The sequence below is a fragment of the Salvelinus namaycush genome, chromosome 16 (genome assembly GCF_016432855.1).
Source record: "Salvelinus namaycush isolate Seneca chromosome 16, SaNama_1.0, whole genome shotgun sequence".
NCBI classification, from domain to species: domain Eukaryota; kingdom Metazoa; phylum Chordata; class Actinopteri; order Salmoniformes; family Salmonidae; genus Salvelinus; species Salvelinus namaycush.
In genome coordinates, this window is record NC_052322.1 from 18,703,791 (window position 1) to 18,718,110 (window position 14,320).

The following is a 14,320-nucleotide window of genomic DNA, read 5'->3' on the forward strand; positions in this document are numbered from 1 at the left end:
ATTCTGTAGAGAAAAAAACAACATATTTTAAAGGAATAACAGATCATTAGAAAATAGAAAGGAGGCGACTGAAAACAGAATAAGAACCTAATAAAAATAAGATACTAATAAAAAAATCCCCATGTAACCAACAATGATACAGTACAACCTGTGAAGGAGTTTGTCATGTAAGTGTGTGTGTGTCTGTGTGTGTGTCTGGGTCAGTATCAAAGCTCCTCAGCAGATTTTTGAAGCAGTAGAGGGATGGTGACGGTGATGAGGGGTGTTTGGTTTCCTCAGGAGGGGGCTCTGAGGCAGCGGTGGAGCAGTAGAGGGATGGTGACGGTGATGAGGGGTGTTTGGTTTCCTCAGGAGGGGGCTCTGAGGCAGCGGTGGAGCAGTAGAGGGATGGTGACGGTGATGAGGGGTGTTTGGTTTCCTCAGGAGGGGGCTCTGAGGCAGCGGTGGAGCAGTAGAGGGATGGTGACGGTGATGAGGGGTGTTTGGTTTCCTCAGGAGGGGGCTCTGAGGCAGCGGTGGAGCAGTAGAGGGGATCACCGTAGGGGGGATCACCGTGGAGGTGGCATGGCTTTGTGAGTGAGGGCAGAGCCAGCCAGAGCAAGCAGTCAGGCAGGCCTGTGATTGTATCCCAGAAAGAGGCCACATTCTCCTACCTGTCTGCCTGGAGCCATGGAGCAGTTATAGGACAGCACAGGCTGAAATGGAGAGGCCAAGTTACACTCCCTGCTCTGCTCCACACCCTGTCCCTGCCACCCCCTCACCCTCCCTCACCTACTAACTGGAGTCATAAATTACATAGGGCTGTGTATAAGCTCCCAGGCCACCGTCTCCTTCCCTCTATACTCAGGTTGAAACTGTTAAAAGAACTTAGTAGTTCTTCATAAACACCATGCAGCGAGAAAGGGCGTGTTGCTGCCTAAAACAAAACACTCAGCTATTTTGTTCTCCACGGTGGGAGAAAAGGCATAATGAAATGTATTTAACTAAAGTTCCATAACAATGTTTGCTTATTTGACCCAACTTTTGTTTCAGACATAAGATGGCCTGCTGGAGCCCTGCTGTATCGGCAAGAACTTTCTATGGATTCTATCCTTCATTCCACCGGAGTCTGTGTCTTTATTCAACCAGATTTCTGTGAAATGAAGTGTAAGAGACATGGAGCTCGAGCTTTGCACCCTAACTGAGCAATGGAGTCCATTTCCAAAGTGTTGTTGTAAGCAATCCTTAGTAATAAGTCTAATCATTTACACCAAACAATATTAATGGAACATCTGCATTCTGTATAGTTGATATTGCCCTGGAAGGAATGTCATCCCAATTTACAACTGCTGATGTAGAAGGGGCTTTATAAATGCATTTGACTGATTGATTGCTCATTTCAAATTCATCATAAAATCAAATGTGAAAATGTAAATGTTTTGTAATCTGATTAAAATTCGTATTTCATCTCCGTGTTTGCTTGCACTGTGCCTGTAGATCAATGCTACTGTAGTCTAGATAACTATATGCTGAATGACCTAAATATATCCTGTCTCTGACCCTGTCCTTTGTGCAAGTGCTATCATTGTCCTGTCCTTTGTGCAAGAGCTGTTCAAATACTAAACAACATTTCCACAAATGTATATTCAACGATTTACAGCACCCACACCCTTTGGTGTAACTAGGGCTGGCACAATTACAGTATAACTGTGTAACCAACGGTTATGGATGAAGACTGTCATGAAAATAAAATCAACATAACCGTTTAAATATTTTTTTTAATTGGTCAAACTAACAGCTGACTGAATGACCACAATGCAACAGGAGCACACATAGAAATATAATTAACAGAACAGGCTTGGAATCTCTAACCCTGGCAATTTGACTGGTAAACTCATTGGTACACTCGCAATGGCTGCTTGGTATTGTGATGCAATACTTTCCATGGTAATGTAGAATGTTCATTCAAATGATCTTAACTGATGTGGCTCATGCAATGGAATGTATTTTTTCTGATGTCAGTTGAGTTTAATCAACAAAATCACAGCACATATTTTACTTCCTGCTTTGCATTGACTTGAATGGGGACACCCGTTCCGTTCTATTCATTCTATTTCTATGGCAGCACATACAGTCAGGAGCGGAGGAGAGGAGAAAGTGCGCGTCATTTGCTATTGGAATGCTAATTACGGTGACTGTCGTCATTTGGCTGGCCAATTACCGGCATCCAAAATACCATGACCGTCACAGCCCTAGGTGTAACACACCAGAACTCAATGCCACGACATGTTTTTTCATTAGCTGACATGGATCATCCAAGACTAGCCCACACACAAACACAATGCTAAAGTTCAGACAATGAAGTTGAGCTGAGAGGCCTCAGAGTAACTTCCAAGTTCAATTATCTATTCAGAATGTGCCCCCACACTAACCTCCCCATAAAACAATGATTACAAATGTAGCACTACTTCGAATCAAATTTTATTGGTCACATACACATATTTAGCAGATGTTATCGCGGGTGTAGCGAAATGCTTGTGAGTCAGGTGCATCTCCTACCAGTAATACATTATGGAGGGCGTGTCCCAAAGGGCACTATATAGGGGATAGGGTGCCATTTGGGACACGACCAGAGAGTGAAAGTAGAACACAACCTTTTGACGTCCTCTGACCTCCTGGTGTGCTGTGGGTAGCTGTTTATCTTTGAATCATTCTATTTCAAACCCAATCAACATGTGTCTTTATATACTGAACTAGAGAGGAACACGTTTCATATGCAACCTTTTCTCTTTCAAAGAGTCATGTCTTCTCTAACATCGAAGCTCAACGTCACTAGCTGCAGGCTTTTAATAAGGCCTGGTCAGGCTAAAGCTTTTATGTTCAATGGTATTCTGAATGAAGCACAGCAAAACATTACAATCTGGGGTTTTACCCCGTGCCAGTGGCATTTGTTTGCTTTGGTTGCCTTTTAATCAATTCCCCTTTGGAGAGCTTTTAAAAAGGTCCAATGCAGCCATTTTTTTTATCTCAATATCAAGTCAACAGGGTTGTGGCTCCTCTTATATATAACCATAAATGCACCCACCTGCTCTCATTAGCATGGAAGCATTTTCTGCAGGCCCCAAACAGTGTTTAAACAACAAAACAACGACAGGCTTTCATGTACAATGTTACTGTACACAGAGACAGCAACGCTAGGCCATCAAACACACAAAAACCCACAGAACAGGAGGAGAGTGCTGGCATTGCTGAAGCAGGGAGGGATATGATTGGTAAAGTAGTGTACTGCTGGTCTTCCTGTCTAATGCGGAGGTGGACACCAAACCACAACACATGAATAGCCTAATTGTCAGTGTTGTAAACCAAATGCCAATAACCACTGACATAGTCAAAGACATCTTTCTCTCACACGGTGTTGAACAGTTCCAACATAGAAAAGAGAATGTTCCTCACTGTTCCGTTGTCTTATGACTCTATGAGTTCCGGATCACTGCAGTTTTTTGAAAATAGCTTCTACTGCAGCCAGGGAGCACCTCCTGCACTGTGAGTTGACTGGAAACGGGTACTGCTACAGTAATCATGCCAGTCATGGGAGCTCTCTCGTTTCTGTTTCTGTTCCTACTGAGCCCGAGCCTGGGGGAAGACACAGGTGAGAACCTAAAATGTTCCACAGAGCTGATACCGTGCTAATCTGTCGGAAACTCATCTTCACTTCTAATGAATCTGGGGTTTCAAGTTGCTCCAACTGTTGTGTGAAATTAGTCACATGGGTTTATTTTAAAAGGAAAGAAAATGTTTCTCATCACACATAAAGCACATACTAATTGAGATCATGTGATACCCCTTCCTGGGACGCTTTACCACTATGCACCTTACTCATACCTCTTCCTGTAATGCCACAGCCATAAGCAGTGATTACAATCATAGCATAGCGTATTAATACTAACACTGTGCCTTCCTATCCATTCCTATGCACCTCCACAGTGGCGGAGGACATGGGTGTTCACCAGCTGGGTCGTCTGGTGGAGCTGCTGACCTCCAGGGAGTGTGAGGACCTCCTCTCTGCCCTGTCCCACCCAGAGGAGAACATATTCCAGCAGCTGGACCGTCTCTCCCTGGAGAACAACCAACTGGACCTCCAGAAGAGAGTCAAGAGAGACACTGGTACTGCAACGCAGACAGTACATCACAACCAAAAGCTCAGTCGTTACACTGTGCAAACTCAGCCGGGTCTGCACCATACATTTACTGTGCTTCTACACATATGTTTATGTACTGAGATGCAACGCAACAATCAAAAGGGCCTAGCTAGCTGTCCTAGCTATCTCAATATACAAAATGCTCTGCTCTAACTCAACACTATCTAATGGGTATATAATAGTGAGGCATTCAAAGCGATTGTTTATTATCCCAGTCTGTGAGGACTCAGAGGAGAGTGAGCGTTCTGTTCCCCCCATGTCCTGTTCTGTTTACCTCTCCCTAGTTAGCTGCAGCAGCGTGGCTGGGTCTGCTGTCTGAGGGCCATATGCTGTATGTTTATCAGACAGGAACAGCGAGGCTCAGTGCCGGACAGCTCTGACAGACTGGCTGCTGAAGCACGGAGAACAGACGTACTACGACAGGCTGTCTCGCGCCCTGCAACACATCGGAAGGACAGACATTGCCATAGGTCAGACAGACAGATACAGTGCACACACACACACACACGTGCTCACGCAAACCCGCACACAGCACTGGTGACGTCTCACTGAAAGCAGTCATCAAAGATATGAGATTCAGCTGCCAGAGAACAACATGATAAGTTAACTTGAACAAATTGTATTTTGACATTATTTCAGTGTTCAAGGCTACTACTCAAGACTTCAATAACATTGTCTACATAATTAACTCACTACAACAAGGTCCACTGTAATTGGAATAAAATAAAATGGCATATTTTGGCTATGTCCATCTCTGGCATGTGGTGGGGTCTAGTGTGGAAGAGACTCCACAGTCGAGTGGCGATTGATCTGAGGTGTAAATGATCTGACAGAGGACTCAGTGGAGCTCACACCACATTCACTATAAACCATCTGGTCCTTTCATCATCGGAGAAAGAGGGGGGGGGGGGGGGGGGGGGGGGTAGAGAGAGCGAAAGAGAGGGATTGAGAGAGAGATAGCGGTAGAGAGACAAAAGCGTGACAGCCCAAGAACATCCCTTCAGTCAATACAGTGTATGAAAGCTATTTATTTTTGGATCAGAATGAATGTGTGGAATCTGTGGATACACAAAACACCAATTACCCAGGACCTGATTGCAATTAGGAATAAATCCACTTTTACACAACAACTTTGACTGTTTGTTTACTTTCTTTTTTAAAGTAAAAGTGAGAGCAGTTGCTGTATTGCTGAACTAATTGTATTTACCAAGGCCTGCTTAGTTCAAGTCCATTAACTTATGGAGGGCACCCAACACATGTTATCCATAGTTTCTCTCGGTCTCTCTTTCCCAATGCATAAACTGTAGATGGGTCGTTCCACAAAAAGAGTGTATTTTTCATCCCTGTGCACCAATATTTCATTTTAAAAGCCTGTAAAATTGTGCCAAAAATAAGCATTGTGACATGTCCCTTTGTGCACCCTCTGTCTTCTAGGAATAATTTAACCCACTTATGTCTCCAAGTTCTCACCATCATTGTATAGACCTAGTCATTTCGGAAGATGATTATTGATTTCATGTGATTAGTGATTCATTTGTCTGTGCCTCATTTTAAGGTCAACCCTGTTACGTGAACTGAACTCTCGTTTTAATATGATGAAACTATTCTTTAAAAAAATATTTTTTTCAAAAGCAACATCGAACATCTAAAAGTCAAATCATAGTATAAAATCTGGTGAGCTGGTTCTACAATTTTTGTCCCTTTCCTGGTGTTTTGTGGTGGAAAAGTGAGAGGGTTGAGCACATGTCAACCCTCTTACCCAAAGACAGACAGGCTAGAAATGTTTGAACAATAATAATAACAAAATGTTTTGACGCTTGCATTCAATTTCCCCTCCCTGTTACACACAAGCTTCCATTCCTCCTGTCACAAGGGGATTTATGGCTGATTTAAGATGAAATCGTCAACCCTGTTGAGGTCAACCCTGTTACTTTATTTGGCACTTAGTAATTTTGGTATTCAAGCTCTTGAGATGGAAAAACGGGTTTTATGAAGTTGAACATGTGCTCTTTTTTGACCAAGTTACACTTCTCAAAAGGTGGAACAACCCAGATACGCCTACAGGGCATTCTGAAAATATTCAGACCCCACATTTTGTTACGTTACAGCCTTATTCTAAAATAGATTCAATCGTTTTTTCCCCCTCATCAATCTACACGCAATACCCCATAATGACAAAGCAAAGTTTTAAAAATATATTATAATATACGGAAATATGACATTTACATAAGTATTCAGACCCTTTACTCAGTACTTTGTTGAAGTACCTTTGGCAGCGATCACAGCCTCAAGTCTTCTTGGGTATGACGCTACAAGCTTGGCACACCTGTATTTGGAGAGTTTCTCCCATTCTTCTCTGCAGATAAGCTCAAGCTCAGGTTGGAGGGGGAGCGTCGCTGCACAGCAATTTTCAGGTTACATCTCGTTTGATCGGATTCAAGTCCGGGCTCTGGCTGGGCCACTCAAGGACATTCAGAGACTTGTCCCAAAGCCACTCCTGTGTTGTCTTGGCTGTGTACTTAGAGTCGTTGTCCTGTTGGAAGGTGAACCTTCACCCCAGTCTGAGGTCCTGAGCGCTCTGGAGCAGGTTTTCATCAAGGATCTCCCTCTACTTTGCTCCATTCATCTTTCCCTCGATCCTGACTAGTCTCCCAGTCCCTGCCGCTGAAAAACATCCCCCCAGCATGATACTGCCACCACCATGCTTCACCGTAGGGATGGTGCCAGATTTTCCTCATCTGAGAGTCCTTTAGGTGCCTTTTGGTAAACTCGAAGCGTGCTGTCATGTGCCTTTCAGTGAGGAGTTGCGTCTCTCTTGCCATAATACGGACTTGGTCTTTTACCAAATAGGGCTATCTTCTGTATACCACCCCTACCTTGTTATAAACCAACTGATTGGCTCAAATGCATTAATAAAAAGGAAAAGAAATTCACAAATTAACTTTTAACAGGGCACACCTGTTAATTGAAATGCATTCCAGGTAACTACCTCATGAAGCTGGTTGAAAGAATGCCAAGAGTGTGCAAATCTGTCGTTAAGTAAAAGGGTGGCTACTTTGAAGAATCTTAAATATAAAATATATTTTGATTTATTTAACACTTTTTTGGTTACTACATGATTCCATATGTGTTATTTAATAGTTTTGACGTCTTCACTATTATGTAGAAAATAGTAAAAATAAAGAAAAACCCTTGAATGAGTAGGTGTGCCCAAACGTTTGACTGGTACTGTATGTATAGGCCATTTTGAGTAGCCATTCACAGTGCCAATGTTGTGATGTTCTTCCAGAGGTGGGGAAAAATATAAACCAGGACAAAACCCTGAGTATGAAGAAGTATGTGGAGGAGTACCATCAGAGAGTCAGCTCCATAGAGTCTCCACTGGTCCAGTCAGAGACAGAGGAACATCATGTAGACCCAAAACCCCAAGCAAGGCACGGTAAGGTATAGAGCCCCAGGCTAGATAATGGACACATAATTAAGCAGTAAGGCCCAAGGAGGTTTGGTATATGGCCAATATACCACAGCAAAGGGTTGTTCTATGCACGATGGAATGCAAAGTGCCTGGATACAGCCCTTGGCCATGGTATATTGGCAATACACCATAAACCCACAAGATGCGTAATTAGAGCAGTAAATGTAAATGTTTTATCATACCCGTGGTATGATAAAACATATACCATGGCTGTCAGCCAATCAGAATTTAGGGCTCGAACCACCCAATACATATAAGTATTATAGAGATAATGTGATGGTCATGTATGAGCCTTTGCAGATAATCTCTACATGGTAATGTGAAGGAAAGTCACTGAAAGAAAGACTTGGTTGCACTAGTTGGGCAGTGAGCCATCAAATGTATTACTAATCATCAGCATCAACTGATGAGGAACAATTTTTCCCAGGACAACTGAAATTTCTAAGTTGCAATTATCACCTGTCAAAAAGTCACGTTTTCTCATGGGCACGTATGTCAAGTTAAAAAAAACAGGTGTCTGATAGTCCTCTTATTTGGCTGAACTCTCCTGTGCTTTTGTTGAGTAGTTGTTTGGCACTGTCAGCAAAGGAATATGTTGTGCTGTTGTTGAAGGTTGGCAGGCTGAGATCTGTTGTTGTGCTGTGGTTGATTGGTTGTTCTGCTGTTGTTAATTGGTTGACAGTAAGAAATATACCAGTGAAGGAGCTGATATGGAGTGACCTGGAGCTTGTTGTGGAGAGGGCTCCTGTCCAGCCGTACCAGCGACGTCTACTGGACGGGGCGTGGCCCCTGGTCTACGGAGTCCTGCTAGGCTTTGCCGGGACCTTCCTCATGGGGGTACCCATTCTCCTCTTCCTCCTGTACATCTCCCGGGGCGACCAGAGGAAGCTACTCCGCCGCTCCTACAAGACCAGGGGTCCATCATCATCATCACATGGTCGCTACAGTCGCTCCAGACAGAAACACATGGCTGGGGCTGGAGATGTGACATCAGCAGAAATGGCTCCTCTAAAACCCATTACGTCACATGGAAAGGTCAAGGGATTCAAGCCAGGGGCTGCATTCCCTCTCTCCAAGTCAAGACAATGATCCACTGGGGTACACATAAAGAACAAACGAGAATATGTGAAACATACTCCTTAAGCTAGTCTACAGCATTTTGTTCTCTGTGCTGTGCTCTGATGCCTTCATTTCTCATCTATACACTATGCTGCATATTCAATTAACAGGCTCACTGTTCAGGTTAATGCTGTAGGGCCACAGTGTTTATTAAAGCAATTCTGACTCAACAATGACGTTTCATTATTTGATTATGCCATTACCAATAAGTAATGTTATCCAAGCACTGCTTTCCTCTGTACCTAGCCAGCCCTCGCCCTCCAACCTTCCCAATGCAGCTGGACAATGGGCTTTGTAAAACGCCACTCCTAATTATGATACAAGACGATAGTGATAATACGCTTTCTGATAAACTAATAATAATCCATGCTGTGTTTGGTGGAGTAATAAGCATTACCATCTTGCCGGTGGCTAGACGAGATGATTGGTGTGACTGTGACAGATGCGCTGGAACCGTTGGAAACCAGCTCTCACACCAAAGGTTGTTCCAGTATTCCTATGACAGACATGCCACTTCCCATCTCCCTCCCGATGACTGCACTGTGCCCGTCTCTACCTCCCGGTGGTGGTGACGGCAGTGTGCCCGTCTGGCGTTGAGGAGCAACTAATTACCCAGCCTGCCGCCTGCTCCCTGGAGCCTGTCTGCCCGCCCATACCTCCACAGGCAGTCCCATCCCACACCAATAACAATGCTGCTAGCAGACAATGAGACACAGGCTTGGCAGTGACAATGGCATGGCATCATCTGACAGAGAGACAGAGACCAAATGAGAAAGAAGAAACTAGCCACTAGGCCAACAGAAAGATAAATTGTATGTCTCGGTGTGTAAACTGTACAGTAGCTGGGACCTAAACGTTGTAAAGCTGAGCGTGACATGGACTATTTCATAGAAATGTATTGGAAATGTCTCGTAAAGTAGTGATGACATAAACTCAAACATGCTATTATCTTGAAGCAACAACTCTAATTCATGACATGCAATGTAACATTTTGCTTGCACATACAGAACACTGATGAGACAAACACTTTCAAATAGCCCAGCAGGACCCTCGCAGCACTGAAGTACTTAATGCTCTCCATCATTCTTTACTCTCCTTTTCTCTCTTATCCCTACTTTCTAGTTCTTCTATAATTGAGCTAATTACTTCATTATACAAATGTGTCCTAATGTGCTTCAGGAAGCACGCAGCTCAGATTAATTGTGCTGCTAAACAGCAATTACAGGCAATTCGTTTAGAAATCAACATCTAAACAAATGATAGTGCCGAGCTACAGTGGGAGTTGCGTGCGTGTGCAGAGCAGTAAGAGGCCAAGAGGGTATGGACGTGGAACATATTGCACAAGTCGAATGGAGAACGTTGAAGTCTGACAACAGTTATCACAAGTAGTTTAACTGTACGTGAGGAGACTCCAGATGGTTTTACCACAGTCATTTGTAGTATCTGGGATCACGTTTTTGTATTTTGTGAACAGAAGCTAAATAATAATCAAGTTCATTTGATTAACTAGAAAGGAAAATAAAAAGGCATTTTCCACATATTTCCAAACATTTGTACACTAACTTTACTTCCAAACAAAAAGATGAAACGCTAGACCCCCAGGAGGCAGAATTCCTGACAAAAGTAGGCGACACTTCTTCTCTTTATTCCCCTGAAGAATGGTAAGACCCTGGTACTGTTGACTATGACAGACTCAGCACCTGCTGTGGGCTCACCTGTGTTGCAGTAACCACGGGAGAGGAGAGCTGGTGTTCTCTATGCCTGAGTGACCCACACAGAAAAGACAACATCTCACCTGGGGCCTCTCTCTCACAGTAAAAGACACCCAGACAGTACAGGCAGTGTGTTGTTGTCACAGCAGGGTACAATAGCTCTCAGGTGGTGGCGGAGCAGTGTGATATGAAAACCATGGCTGGGCACACTGACACATGCCCACTGACAAATGGCCTGAGAGATGGAGATTTGAAGATTGTTCAATGCATTTTACCATGACATTTCAGCAGCCTCAAATGTTTAAATTGGAGCTTCGTCAACTGTACAGTATAGATTGGTATTTTGACATTTGGCTGCATTCCCTCTCTCCAGGTTCAGGCCTTGTTCCATGAGGAAGTAGGCCTTACCTTCATTTCTAAGTTCTCTCATTCAAAGAAGCCATAACAGATGTCACGGTTGAAAAAGAGAGAGGAAAATCTGACATCAAATTGACATTTACTGCTGAAGCAAGACGACACTTTTCAGGCACATCCATCCGTTCTTATGTAGATCAAATTCCTTTTACAATGGTTTCTTGTGGTTATTTAACAGTCTACAGAGCAGGGGGCTTATCAAACAGGATCCTCTATTCTCCGAGGAGAGCACATCTGTCTCCTGTCATCGGCTCTGCTCAGCAGAAGGAGTCAGAAGTGCTTGTCTCTAATAAAACTAAAGATCGACGGGATGTGTGGCACGCCGAGGGGATGCTCAGGCTGGGGCTCAGACAGAGAAGGCTGGGGTGTCCTTGATATGCTGAGTGTGGAGAGCGCCGGCCGTAGCCGGGCCTCTGGGGTGTGCTTAGTGTCATTAAAAGCTTTATCATCCTCCATTTGCATCTCCAGTCTTCTGCGGGCCAATGAGGTGATGCAGCACCCACTGGCCCAATCCCCCCACTCAGCCATCAGCTGCCTGTCACTCGACAAGTTCTCCCCCACCTCTACCTCCCTCCCCCTGGCTCAATGCATATGGATCACAGGAAAGAAAGATCACATCTCCATTCAGCTTCTTTAAAGACATGCTGTTTTAAATCGCCTCAACCTCCACTTTCGTGATTTGCTCTCTTTATCGGTTACTGGTTTCCTTTGGGGGAATGAGACACTTCATCAAAGTTTCTATCCCTGATCAGACCAGCTGGTTGAGTTTACAGATAAAGCCACAGTGCCCTCCTGTGGTGATGTTTAGTCACTGAAACAGCTGAGAGGAGCGAAAGTTACACTCAAGCTGAGTCCTTTCTGGTTCTGGAGCCATTAACAAAATATCACAAAAATATATCCCCTCATATTTTAATTAATCCTGAACAACAGTTAAACCTCCCTGACTAGTGTGTTGTTATCAACAACAGAGAGGTGTGAACAGAGGGAGCAGAGCGTTGGACATTGATGAACACACACCAGGCCTGGCACTGTCTGCATGGTGCTGACTGAGCGTTGTGCCAGTAACCTACATGTCGCTGGTTCACAGTGGCATGTATTCATGGATGCCAAGGAAGCCAGGCTCCCCCCAATTGTTGTTTTTGTTAAATAAAAATATGTGTAATGTGTAAACCATCTATCTGATGCGGTCTGGTCAAAAAGAGTGTGATATTGTTGCCACCCGTAGAATTGAATGCAAGGGTAGCCAGCCAGCACTTGGCCTCCCTTGATTAAAAAAAGCATAAAATAATAGCCAATTAGCGTTGAGCTAAACTGAATGAGCTCAATTGTTTGTGAATGGTCCTGGCACACCAACAAACAAAAAAGGTGTCAATGGAATAGGAGATGTGATAGGAGGCTTCACTCCTATCACATCGAGAGCATACGTCATTGACATAAATAACTTTTGTTTTTTTCAATTGCTAACATGCATTGGTCAAAACTGAAGTCACATTGTCAAAACTCACACAGTCAGCGAAACAGAAGTGTATGTGGACCAAACTGTAAAATAATTTTTCATTGCTTTCACACAAAATGTATTCAATGACCACATTCTCCGAAATCCATGAACTCTTTTCTCATCCATACTCCACCACCTGCAAAACTACATATTTGCAGCACATGTTTTCAAACGCTAACACACTGTTTCCAAAACTGTTAAAAAACATTCAAAACAGAATGATGGCAAATGTTGTGCATTTCTGCAGTAACCAGATTGAAACATATATACTCAGCAAAAAAGAAACGTCCTCTCACTGTCAACTGCGTTTATTTTCAGCAAACTTAACATGTTTAAATAGTTGTATGAACATAACAAGATTCAACAACTGAGACATAAACTGAAGTGAAACTGAAGTTCCACAGACATGTGACTAACAGAAATGTAATAATGTGTCTGTAACGCTCGTCTGAAGAAGTGGACCAAGGTGCAGCATGGTACGTGTTCATGATTCTTTATTAAATCCGATCTCCAAACAAAACAACAAAAGAAGAACGAATGTCACGTTCCGTAGGCTATGCAGAGCTAACAAAAAACAATATCCCACAACCTAAGGTGGCAAAACAGGCTGCCTAAGTATGATTCCCAATCAGAGACAACGATAGACAGCTGTCCCTGATTGAGAACCATACCCGTACAAAACATAGAAACACAAAACCTAGAAATAAAGAACATAGAATGCCCACCCAAATCACACCCTGACCAAACCAAATAGAGACATAAAAAGGCACTCTAAGGTCACGGCGTGACAGTGTCCCTGAACAAAGGCGGGGTCAAAATCAAAAGTAACAGTCAGTATGTGGTGTGGCCACCAGCTGCATTAAGTACTGCACTGCACCAGTCCTCATGGACTGCACCAGATTTGCCAGTTGTTGCTGTGAGATGTTACCCCACTCTTCCACCAAGGCACCTGCAAGTTCCTGGACATTTCTGGGGAATGGCCCTAGCCCTCACCCTCCGATCCAACAGGTCCTAGATGTGCTCAATGGAATTGTGATACGGGCTCTTCGCTGGCCATGGCAGAACGCTGACATTCCTGTCTTGCAGGAAATCACGCACAGAATGAGCAGTATGGCTGGTGGCATTGTCATGCTGGAGGGTCATGTCAGGATGAGCCTGCAGGAGGGGTACCACAGTAGGGAGGAGGATGTCTTTCCTGTAACGCATAGCGTTGAGATTGCCTGCAATGACAACAAGCTTAGTCCGATGATGATGTGACACACCGCCCCAGAACATGACGGACCCTCCACCTCCAAATCGATCCCGCTCCAGAGTACAAGCCTCCGTGTTACGCTCATTCCTTCCACGATAAACGTGAATCCAACCATCACCCCTGGTGAGACAAAACCGTGGCTTGTCAGTGAAGAGCACTTTTTGCCAGTCCTGTCTGGTCCAGCGACAGTGGGTTTGTGCCCATAGGTGACGTTGTTGCCTGTGATGTCTGGTGAGGACCTGCCTTACAACAGGCCTACAAGCCCTCAGTCCAGCCTCTCTCAGCCTATTGTGGACAGTCTGAGCACTGATGGAGGAATTGTGCGTTCCTGGTGTAACTCGGGCAGTTGTTGTTGCCATCCTGTACCTGTCCCACGGTTGTGATGTTCGGATGTACCGATCCTGTGCAGGTGTTGTTACACGTGGTCTGCCAATGCGAGGATGATCAGCTGTCCGTTCTGTCTCCCTGTAGCGCTGTCTTAGGCGTCTCACAGTACAGACATTGCAATTTATTGCCCTGGCCACATCTGCAGTCCTCATGCCTCCTTGCAGCACATAAGGCACATTCACGCAGATGAGCAGGGACCCTGGGCATCTTTCTTTTGGTGTTTTTCAGAGTCAGTAGAAAGTCCTCTTTAGTGTCCTAAGTTTTCATAACTGTGACCTTAATTGC